Raw genomic sequence first — 12,347 nt, 5'->3', positions numbered from 1 at the left:
CAGGTAAGCATAAAATTGTTTCATATGTATTCGATATGTTTGGGCTATGGAGGCAAACTCCCATACCACTGGGCTATCCTCTTCATAGAGATGGAAAATGAAAGCCAGTCCATTACGAGCCCAGGCATGAAATATGGCACTACAGCTGAGTCCAGGCAGGAAGTCCTTGTTGCCTACTAGTAACAACAGGGAGTGAGAGCCCTCCATATTACGCTGGTGTCGAAGCCACCTCCAAGCACACCAGCAGGGACGGAGTAGCACTTTGGGAATGTCCAGGATCTGTAGCATCTTCAGGCGCGCTTGCAGGAGATATAAAGGAGACCATGGAGCAGACATACTGGTAACCAAGTCCTGCTGGCAGTAAGAATAAGAATCGAGAAGCCATTCCCCCCACAAAACGCAGTTGGCAGGCAACATTGTACAGCCGGAAGTCTGGGAGCCCAGGTCCCCCTCCCCCCCCCCCCATCTTTAGAGCACATAAGGGTCTGGTATTTTATTCATGCCCGTTTTCCGGCCCATAAAAACTTTTGAAAAGCTGATTGTAGTCATTGCAAATCTACATTAGACAGCCAAGTAGGAAGCATATGTAATTTGTATAAAAGCTTGGGAATGATCACCATTTTCAGAAGGGCACAATGCCCAAAAAATGTCAGAGGGAGGGATTGCCAAGCCATCAATTGGGCTCCTATATTCATGATCGTTTCCCGTATATTCAGGGTGTAAAGGGCGGTGAGGTCCGTGGGTATCCACACCCCGAAATACTTGAGTTTCCCAGGGGCCCATAGAAAGGGAAAAACTCTGGGCCAAGTTGCCTGCAGCTGCGGACTTAGAAAAATTAATACACAAACCAGCAATATCATAAAATTGCGAAAAAATTGAAACTAAGGCTGGAATACTCACTCGGGGGCAACCCACAAACAAGAGGATGTCGTCAGCAAACATTGTCACTTTCAATAGATGGCTGCCACTGCGGAGGCCCCAGAACTCCTTGTCACGCCTAACTATTTCAGTTAGAGGTTCTATAGCTAGGTCAAAGAGTAAGGGAGAAAGAGGGTACCCTTGACGCACCCCACAATGCAAAGAGAAATGCATGGATAGCAATCCATTGATTAATAATTGGGCACTTGGATTAGAATAGAGCACCTCTAACCATTGCATAATTCTCCTGGCAATCCATAATTCTGGGAGCGCTTAGACAGATGTTTCCCAAGACAAGGAATCGATATTATAAATCATCTAGGCATAGGATTAATGCTTCGGCCTGGGGTGGTAGCTGAGGGTAGCTTATCAAACGGCATACATTTTGTACTCCTTGCCTGCCTCTAACAAAACCCGTTTGGTTTTGAGTGTATTATTGTGGGGAGTATGACAATTTAAATGGGTAGCTAAGATGGCCGCTAAAATTTTGATGTCCACATTAATTAGCAAGATTGAGTGATACAATCCTATATCATATGGGTCCTTGCCTGGTTTCGGTAGAAGGACAATCGTAGATTGATTGTCCCCTTCGGGTATGAGCTTGCTGGTAAGGAGATTGTTATAGTATGAGGTTAGTGTCGGCCGCAGGGGGAATTTTAGTATTTTATAAAAGTCATTGCTTAAGCCGTCTTACCCAGCCGCTTTACCAATCGTTTACTTTTGTATGATCGCATAGATCTCGCTATCCTTAATTGGGGCATTCAAGGTTCCCAATTGTTCCCGAGTTAATTTTGGCCAAGGAAAATCCTGAAAAAATACCTCAGAGGCTTCCACATTCCTGGGTTTCGCGCGATAGAGGGATTGGAAGTAATCTAAAAAACTGGAGGTAATATCATCTATAGAGGTTTTGCAGACACCATCCTTACCCCTAACTCTTGAGATGACGGACTTTGAGGTCCTAGCTCTGACCAAATTCGCCAGCAATTTACTAGGTCTGTTTCCGTGTTTATAAAGCTGATATTTATAATATCTAAGCGATTTGGAGGCCCACTGATGCAAAAGAGAATTTAAGGCAACTCGTTTATAATCTACCTCCTGTTTGCTAGCAGTGGACATATCTGATATATGTCTCAATTGGGCTGTTTTTAAATCGGCCGTTAAGCGCAACATGTCAGCGTGACATTTTCTGTTCCTTTTAGCGACATATGCAATTATGTTGCCCCGCATCATTGCCTTCCCCGCAGCCCACAGAATGTCAGGAGTTACATTGGGAGTGGTATTAAGTCATACATAATCTTCCCATCGTGCCTGTAGATAGGCTTGAAAAAATGTATCTAAAATAAGATCCGGGGGCATGTGCCAGGAAAAAGGTGTCCTCTGATGCTTCCCTATCTCCAGACTAATCGATATGGGCGCATGATCCGATAATGACATGGTGCCTGTGGTAGCCGCTGTTGTCCTACAAAACAGTGTGTCAGAAAGTAAAAAATAATCTAACCACAAATAAGAGAGATGAGGGTGGGAGAAAAATTTAAAGTCTTGCTCCTCAGGATGCAATAGCATCCATATATCAAGCAAATCTAGATCTTTGCAGACAAAGTTCACTCCCATGAGGTGGTCCCTGCTACCCTGTAGTTGAGGTGGTTTACAATTCAGTTGTTTGACCATAACCATGTTGAAGTCTCCACCCACCACCAAAGTGTGGTCAGACAGGTTTGCAAGGATTCCTACTATGTGAGTGAAAAATTCATGGGAATAAGAGTTCGAGGCATAAACATTGCAAATAGCCACCCTCTGCTGATGGAGAAATCCTGTAACAATGAGATAGCAACCCTCTGTGTCTTGCCACACCTTTTCCAGCTGAAATGCCAATTGTTTATGAAACAGGATCGCTATGCCCTCTCTTTCGAGAGGTGTAGGAGGAGTAGTAACAACTACCCACCCGTTCCCTTTTTAGTTTAGCATGCTCTATATCCGTTAGGTGGGTCTCTTGCAAAAATACCACCTGAGACCGCAGTCGCTGGAACATGGATAATAATTTCTTCCTTTTAATTGGTGAGTGTATACCATCCACATTTAATGAGGTAATCTTAATTGTGGCCATTTCAGCTGTCTAGATTAGGGCCCATCCCCCCTTCAAGTAAAGTAGAGATCTGTGAACAGAGAGGAGCCTGATGCTCCCCAGCCTGAGCCTCTGGCTGCATGAAAAAACATCCCGTTAGTACCGAATCTTTGACATTCTACGATTCCTCAATTGGTCTCCACTTATAATTCCTCTGCCCTTCCCCAACCCATCCCCCATGCTGCCATTCATCCTTCATACACACACACACACACACTCCTCACGCATCCTAACATACTCACCAAAGCCATACACTATGCCCCAAGAGGCTTGAGGTGTCCGCTAGCCCCTCTAACACTGGGTGAGCGGGCCCTCCCTCTAGCCCCCCCCCCCCACCCCCGCCCAACCATAAGCCACAACATCAGCTAGAGCATATTAGGCAGAACAAAAATATACTAAGTATAACCAGTAGCTGGATTACAACCTTAAACACAGAAACAGTTAGGTCGTACCGCTGACCAAAGGGTATGTACTGCATTGTTGAGCACAAAATAAACAAGCAGAATGTCACAGTAGCTTAATAGAAAAAAAATATTCATAGCTAGTTGCACACCCCACAAAGAGCGATCAGACAAGTTCCATGTCAGGGTATAGGAGGGCTTAGGACACTTCTGTGTGGTCCAGTGATGCCAGAAAAGAAGTCGCTTCCTCTTCCTTGTTGAAAAAGAGGACCTTGTTATCATGTTGCACTCTCAGCTTCGGCGGGAAAGAGCAAGGCAAAAAGAATCCTCTTTTATGTAATTCTGAGCATGCAGGGGACATAACTTTCCATTGCACTGCAACTGTAGCCGAGAAATCATTAAAAGCAGGATCCGTTGTCCTTAGTATTCAACCCCAGGGTGCTGGGGATAAGCTTTTAACAATTGCACTTTGTGAGACCAGTTCAATATTCTAGCCATCGCTGGTCTGGGCCTGCTATTTGCTTCTCTCAGCGGGCCTACATGGTATATACGTTCACAGCACAAGCAGTCTGGGGCCATCGCCAGGCCCCAGCTTATCAGGGAGCCAGGTTTCCACAAATGCATAGAGGTCCCGATCAGGCAAGGACTCAGGGAGTCCTATAATTTTTACATTTTTCCTCTGATTTGTATTTTCCTGGTCTTCCAGCCATGCTAGGAGAGTGGCCTGCTGCATAGTTAAAGTTTGAACTTGTCTTTCTGCTGAGCCCAGTCTGTCCTCCTGGTCTGAGATGCACTACTCTGCCATGTCTATGTGATGAGCTTGCCCTTCTACTGCAGATTTTATGTCCTCCTTGGATGCCTAGATTTTCAGCAACCTGTTATCGAATGCAGCAGAGACACTCGCTGAAATCTGAAGGAGTGCCTCTTCTGAGAACGCTGCGAGCTGTTTGTTGCCATAAGCCGCGGCCGCCATCTTGGCCACACTGTTTCTGGTCCCGGGAAGGCCGCGCATGTTTCTGTGGTGCATATCGCGCCCTCCCGCCGCCAGATCGCCTCGAAAAACCGGCGATTTGTTAGCCCTGACTGCTGTGTCATGGCTCAGTTCGGGACTCCTGGGGCCGATCGGGCAGGGGATGCTGCCCGATGTATGAAGGGGGGGGGGGGGGACTCGGAGCTACCCGTTCAGGCTGCCGACCCCGGTGACATCATACCCGAAAGTCATCGGGCAATATAATTTTAATCCGGACTGACAACCAGGTGGTCAAGTTCTACATAAGCAAGCTGTGAGGTACAGATTCTTGGGCCCTCTGCCAGGAAGCCATCCAAATCTGGTCATGTAAAGGTTGTCACAATGCTCATTTCCAGGCAACCTACCTTCTGGGAATTCAGAGTACATTGGCAGGTTACCTCAGTAGTGTGTTACAACTGCACGCGTGGTCTTTGGATCTAAGAGTCACAGTCTCATTCAGCTGCTGGGGAAAGCTGGCAATTGATCTATTTGCTTCAGAAATCAACAGGAAAATCAGAAAGTTCTGCTACAAGTCTGCTGCTGATTCTTTTTTTGCAAAATTCAAATGTCAGTCTACTCTATTTATACTCACCTGTTCCTCTAATCACCATGACTGTTCATAATGTCTTCCTGGACAATGCAAGAATAATCCTAATTGCTCCAGCCTGGACTCACAAGTGTGGTTCCATATTTTGTACATCTACCAGTTCAGACTCTTATTCCATTGGGATCATTCCCAATGCTCATTACATAGAAAGTTGGCAGGCTTGGCCATCCAAACATGCCATTACTAGCCTTGCAGAATCAATATTGAATGTGCAATAGCTTCCTCATTGCTCCTTCTGATGGATGAGGAAAACATACTGATTTTGGCTAAAAAAGCCTTCAACTAAAAAAAAACAAACTATAGTTTTCAAGGGGAACAGGTTTCTTGGCTAAGTGTGGTATCAGCCATATGGCTCCTTTCTGCTGTAGGCTAAGGGACTTGCTTCAGTATATGTTATTTCTTTTGTCCTCAGACCGTAGCACCTGCTTATTGACAGAGAAAGCAAATTTGCTTATCAGTAAACAAGATTCTTTGAAGACTTCAGGATGAATTAGCCGTACTCAATAGCTACCCGCTTCTCTCATTAAAGGTTAAGCTCTGGAAGAGACGTGAAGGGCTCACTCATCAGGGTGCAAGTGCAGGAACTCCAAGTATATGTTCAGTAAAGTTTTCACTGAACTCTGAGAGGAGGTTCAAGTCAGCACTGACAGATAATGTCACCCAAGTGAAGTGGCTAATTTATTCTGCTGTCTTTGGAGAACCCTGTTTCTAGGTAAGCAAACTACCTTGCACACACAGTTTTACTAGGTCCTAATAGTTAATGAACTACTTAATGAGTTGCTGTGATGCAAAACCCCCCCCCCAACTATTAATTTGAATACAATTTTGCAAGTTTAAAACTCCATGAAAAATTAGACTATTTGCAAAGGGGAAAAATTTAGCTAAATCCGCTTACCATGCTAAAACTGTAAATACTAGATACTATTGTAAATAATGCACATTATTTATTGTTTTTGTGCATGAATAGTTTGTAAAATTTTTCTCCCCTTAATACATAACTTTCCAAGTCTGTTATGTACCTGTAGCAAGGCAGTGCAATGCACGTGCACCTTACTTTGTTTGGCCTTATTTTCACTTTATGCATAAGGTCAGCAATCTCTGTCATGGCCTCTTTCTTTAGTGTATATCTAGGTCTTCATGTTTGCTTGGGTATCAACCTAAGTACCCCGTTTCACAAAGAGCTCTGTCAAGATTTTCTTAGAAGTTTAACTTGAGTTGGGGCTACCCTTTGCCTACCAGCATTAGGGCATTCTCAGTTTTTGCATGCTATAGATGCAATGTAGGCTCAATGGTTCTCTACTAAAGGTCAGTCTACCTAGTTGTCTTTCCCAGAATTTAGATAATGTTTTCAGCTCTCAATTTAAGGTGTTCTACTCTGTACATTCTTTATATTTGTTGCAGACCCTGAATCTTATGGGCTCTATCCAGAGTTTTATTGGGAAATTGGTAGTCCATGTTCCATCTGGTCCTTTCTATTAGTAGAAGTGTGGCAGTTTGACCCTTGAGGTTGCATGCTGTTCATCTTTTGGTTGAAAATGACACACGTTCTCCCATTTGAATTGGACAGCAGCATGGACTCCAGGTCAGATGCAAATGAGTTGTTGTAGCTCAGAAACGTGAAGGACTTAATTGGTGTCTCTCTATTGACAAACAGGGCTGAATTAGCCAAGACACATGGCTGGCATTATCCGACAGTGCCGAACAGAGCCATCTCTCCTGCTCAATAGTTTTACTACTGAATATGTGCAGGAGTTGCTGCTCACCTGTTGCCTCATGAACTCAATCTTTTTTTTCTGAGCTTCTGTATGGATTTCTATCTACACTCTTTTTTCACTTCATTCCAAGTTTCTTACAGTCTTGCTTGACGTTAGCTCACTGGCTTGGCAGCCCCTCGGCAGAACTTTTCAGTGCTTGTACTTTAAAATCTTAGACAAGCTGGGAAAGGTGATAGGATTCAACATCCATAAGGGGCAAAGATCCCTGTGCTGAGGTCTTCAGGCTACTTCGGATTCTAGAAACACCTTTTGAACCTACAGCATTCCCAATTCATTCAATCCTGAGGGGTTTACAAATGCGAATGTGGGAGGGTTCCTACCGACCAGTTGTTGTGTGCCGCGTCCGGGCCTACTCACCCTTGCAGCTCTGCTCCTGGACCCGGACCATCCTTACTCGTGGCTGTGGGCAGCTGCCTATGCCCCCAAGCGCCTACTGCGTCCTTGGTTGTTTCTGACTCCTCCGCGGACCTCCTCAGCTCCCGGCGGGTCTCCTTTTATGGCCTGTGAAGTGACGCTGTCGACCGGCCTCCTGCGGGCCTTGGCTTAGGCGTGCGTGCATGTGCCTCCCGTACTTTTAAATGGATCACGGCGGGAAACTAGCCTGTGGCCCCGGATGATCATCGGGCCCTGGCCCTCCACTAGTTCCTTGCCTTGGCAACAGGTCTCCATGTTTGTTTGTGTGCTCATTGCCCATCGTTCCAGGTTCGTGTTCCTGACCCGTACCTTGGTTCCTTCTTTGTCTCGCTGGACTGACTCTTTGGCTTTGACCCTCGCTAAGTTGGACCACGCTCAGGACTGACCCTCTGTCTTTGACCCTTGCTACATTGGACTACGCTCTGGAATGACCCCCTGGCTTTGACCTTTGCTCCATTGGACTCTGTACTTTGTCTTGCTCAGCCGCCTGCCCTGACTCCAGCCTGTCTTCAACTATGCCTTCGGTATCTCCCTGGACTTGGCCTCTTAGTCTTCAGCCTTCTTCTACCTGGGTGGCTCCTGTCTCTGCCCTGTTCCTGTTGGCGCCCGGGTCTCTGGATCCCGGCCTCGTCTGGACCTACACCAGTCCCCTGATACCTCTGCTGGTCCTTGGCAATCCTTGTGTCTCATCTACTGGGAGTTGTCACACAGAGGCCTGACTAAGACCAGCCGGCCCCGGCACCCAAGGGTTCAAACTACGGGGCATGAGAGCTGGTATTGGTGAAGCTCCAGTTGGCCTCAGTCTCCTAGTCAGCTCTGCCTCCCAATGGTGGGGACCCGTGGGGCTTGCCCTATAGGTTGCGTCAACCCCACCTCTGGCCAAGGGTCCACCACCAGCTCAACACCAGTATCCAGTAAATTAGACCTTAAATACAGAGTTCAACAGACTCTTGGTTTTGGAGTAGTTCAGCTAACAATCAGTGATGTTAGAGTTGGCACTAAAGCAAGCTAAAAAGACTAGAATTTTTTCCAACAGTCATCCGAGTAGGGATACTAGATTGTTGTACATTTTTCAGAAGAAGAGCTTGATGCTTAGTGCCCGCATTGCAATACACCAGTTATATGTGATGCAATACTTACATATCTGCATTGACAAACTAAAGCGTCTGGTCAAGTCTCTCAACAGTGAACAGGAAGTTTATCAGCCTGCCCTCTGGATGCAGAAAACTGTGAACACCATCTCTTCCGGTTAGTGAATGAATCATTCAACACCATAGTATGATCTTCTTCAACAACCATTTGAGCATGCCGGATGGCCTTATTGAGAGCTAGCAGCTTATGTAAGAATGCTCATGAAACGTTAGCCAACCTCCTGTGTTATGGGAACAATCTCTTCAGAGACAAGGTCAGAGAAACAGTCACAAAGAATATGGAGAAGCATGTGGCCATTCATTCCTTGTTCACAGGAGTCAAACAGTCTTTCTTCTCTAGGCATCTTTGCTTCATTTTTAAATGTTCCTCCTTCCAGAGATGCCCCCTCCAGCAATGTCTGTGGTATTGCGCATCACCTGCATTACCACAGCAACAATTTCCTGTATACAGGCATCCATTTGAGAGACAACAGCCAAAGATGCTGCAACAGGCCCAGACTTAGCTTGGGCCTGGTTTTTGACATGTCTCGACCCTCAGACTGCAACTTTTCCAGTAGGGAGAAGGATTCATCTGTTCCTTGAAAAGTGGTAGAAGATCAACAAGGACTGTTGGGTTTGCAAAATTATGGAAAATGGTTAACGCTTGCATTTCTCCCATCCTCAAGAGCTCACTTGACCTGTCTACATTTTGAGGTGGAATCACTTCTCAGCAAGCAGGCTGTAGAACCTGTTCCTCTGAAAGATCTTGGCAAGGGGTTTTACTCTGCTATTTCCTTATCCCGAAGCAGTACAGAAGATTGAAATCCATCCTGGATTTACAAAGACTGAACAAGAGCCTGTTATAGGAAAAGTTCAAAATAAACTGTCTCCAGATCATCCTGTTGTTCATTCAGGTGGGACACTGGATGTATTCCTTGGATCTGATCATATACCCATTCATCAATCTCACTGGAAATATCTGATTTGTAATGAATTCTTCTCATTTCCAATACAAGGTTCTTCCCATTGGATTCTCTGCAGCCCCAGACTTCTGAAATGCCTAGCAGTCATGGTGGTACACCTTTGCCAGGAGATTTGTGTCTTCTCTTATCTAAATGACTGGCTGTGACAGGACCTTCCCAAGCAGAAGACAATCCAACTTCTTCAGTAACTAGGGTTCATAATCAACTTTGCCAAGTTGAACCTTGTTCCTGTCCAAAGGAAAAAAATTCATTGTGGCATAGTTAGGCTCAGTGGAGAAGAAGCATTCCTCCCATCAAATTGAGCTTTTCTGCCTTCGAACTTTGATACAGAACTTAGTACAGCGGGATCAGGCCCTATCCCGAGAAGGCATGGTTGTCCTTGGCATATGGTGGTAGTGGTGTATGTGGTCCTTATGACTCACCTCAACATCAGAATTCTACAAAGAGGCCTCAGTGTTCATTGGGATCAACTGTTTCAGCTCTTGTCGCACCCTGTGATTGTTATTGCAGAAATGGAAATGTCATCTTTGGTGGCTAAATTCAAAGGTTCTAGAGATAAGGCAGAATTTGAAAAGGAACACCTATCAGGCAATGCTCCTTCCTAACCCAAGGGGATCTGGAAGATTGAAGATCTGTGGAAATCTGCCTCAGGTAAGGCCTCACAAAACAGCCTGGGGCAAGTTTTTGATACCCCTGATATTCACTTCTTCTCACCCCCTGTGGGAGGGACTGTCCAGTCCTTCTTGCAAGGTTGTCTAAGTAGTGGCACCACAAGGGAGCCGTCAAGATTGATTATGGAGGATTTAATAGAAACATAGAAATGACAGCAGAAGAAGACCAAACGGTCCATCCAGTCTGCCCAGCAAGTTTCACACTTTTTTTCTCATACTTATGTTACTCTTGGCTCTTAGTAAACTTTTGGTTCTATTTCCCTTCCACCCCCACCATTAATGAGAAATCAGTGTTGGAACTGCATCTAAGTGAAATATCTAGCCCAATTAGTTAGGGGTAGCAACCACTGCAATAAGCAAGCCACACCCACGCCCACCTGCCCATCCAGACTAAATAATTCAGTCCTTGTTGGTCGTTGTTGTCTGTATATAGATCCACCTTTCTTCATTCCCCCTGCCGTTGAAGCAGAGAGTTATGCTGGATATGCATTGAAAGTGAGGTATCAGGCTTATTTGGTTTGGGGTAGTAGCCGCCGTAACAAGCAAGCTACTCCCCGCTTTTTTGGGAATGCAAATCTTTTTTTCCACATTTCCTCTTGCCGTTGAAGCTTAGAGCAATGTTGGAGTCACATTAACTGTGTGTATGTTTATTGAATAAGGGTATTATCTCCAGGTAGTAGCCGTCATTCCCGCGAGCCACCCACTCTAATTCACGTCCTCTAGACTTTATCGATCCACAGTGTTTATCCCACACCCCTTTGAAGTCCTTCACCGTTCTGGTCTTCACCACTTCCTCCGGAATGGCATTCCAGGCATCCACCACCCTCTCTGTGAATAAATGCTTCCTGACATTGGTTCTGAGTCTTCCTCCCTGGAGCTTCAAATCGTGACCCCTGGTTATGTTGATTTTTTTTTTCCAACGGAAAAGGTTTTTTGTTGTCTTTGGATCATTAAAACCTTTCAAGTATCTGAAGTCTGTATCATATCACCTCTGCTCCTCTTTTCCTCCAGGGTGTACATATTTAGATTCTTCAATCTCTCCTCATAAGTCATTCGATGAAGACCATCCACCTTTTTGGTCACCCTTCTCTGGACTGCCTCCATTTTGTCTCTGTCTCTTTGGAGATACGGTCTCCAGAACTGAACACAGTACTCCAGGTGAGACCTAACCAAGGACCTGTACAAAGGGATAATCACTTCCCTTTTCTTACTCGATATTCCTCTCTCTATGCAGCCCAGCATTCTTCTGGCTTTAGCTATTGCCTTGTCACATTGTTTCGCCGATTTCAGATCATTAGACACTATCACCCCAAGGTCTTTCTCCTTCTCCGTGCACATCAGCCTTTCTCCCCCCATCAAATACAGTTCATTCGGATTTCCACTCCCCATATGCATGACTCTGCACTTCTTGGCATTGAATCTCAGCTGCCATATCTTCGACCACTCTTCCAGCTTCCTTAAATCCCGTCTCATTCTCTCCACTCCTTCCGGCGTGTCCACTCTGTTGCAGATCTTAGGTCATCCGTAAAAAGACAAACCTTACCTTCTAGCTCGTCCACAATGTCGCTCACAAAGATATTGAACAGGACCGGTCCCAACACTGATCCTTGAGGTACACCGCTTAAAACCGCTCTCTCTTCAGAGAGAGTTCCAGTTACCATCACACAATTAATCCTAATTGTCGAAGGGAGAGAGCAAAAGTTGCTTACCTGTAACCAGGGTTCTTCCTAGACAGCAGATAAATCAGCCAGATTTGTATTATTCTCCCACCTCCCTGGAAAGTTGGCTACCATATTTAAGCTTAAGTTTTGGAAGAGACTAAGGCTCACGAGGCAGTGACTACTTTTGGGAATTACTGCATATACTAAGAAAAGGCTTCTGAGATTCAGAGATGGGTTCATGTTGGTGCCATTGGATAATGTCACCCACTTGTTATGGCTGATTTATCCTAGTGTCTTCAGAGACACCTGGCAACAGGTAAGTGATTTTGCAATTGTTACCTGCATTTGTTGTTTTCCAAAGACAGCATCTTAATGGAGTCATGCAACCCACACACTTCTCCTTTTGGGAGTTAACCAATCTCCCTTCTTTTTATAAATATAAATATGAACTCTGAGAGCCTTTGGTTCCAGTGACTTTAATGCCACCTACTGGAATATGAACTTCAAGAAGCTTTTAGACTTTGGAAAACACTCATGTGACCCATATGCTACTGTCTCGATGCTAAAGAACAATATTTCCAAGGAAGTAATTGCACTTTTTAACTATTTTTGTCACTTTACTGATTTTTCTTTTCTTTTGGGTCTGCTTATGAAGA

The 12,347-nt window shown here is 45.1% G+C and overlaps 1 protein-coding gene across 10 annotated transcripts in view; it reads left to right on the top strand.

Moving 5' to 3' along the window:
- Window positions 1-12,347, top strand: part of TBC1D5 (TBC1 domain family member 5) — a 1,653,915-nt gene that overhangs the window by 628,825 nt on the left and 1,012,743 nt on the right. The window lies entirely within an intron of this gene.

The sequence above is a fragment of the Rhinatrema bivittatum genome, chromosome 2, assembly GCF_901001135.1.
Source record: "Rhinatrema bivittatum chromosome 2, aRhiBiv1.1, whole genome shotgun sequence".
NCBI classification, from domain to species: domain Eukaryota; kingdom Metazoa; phylum Chordata; class Amphibia; order Gymnophiona; family Rhinatrematidae; genus Rhinatrema; species Rhinatrema bivittatum.
Note: the sequence above shows the minus strand (reverse complement) of the source record. Positions and strands in the feature narration are given on the sequence as shown.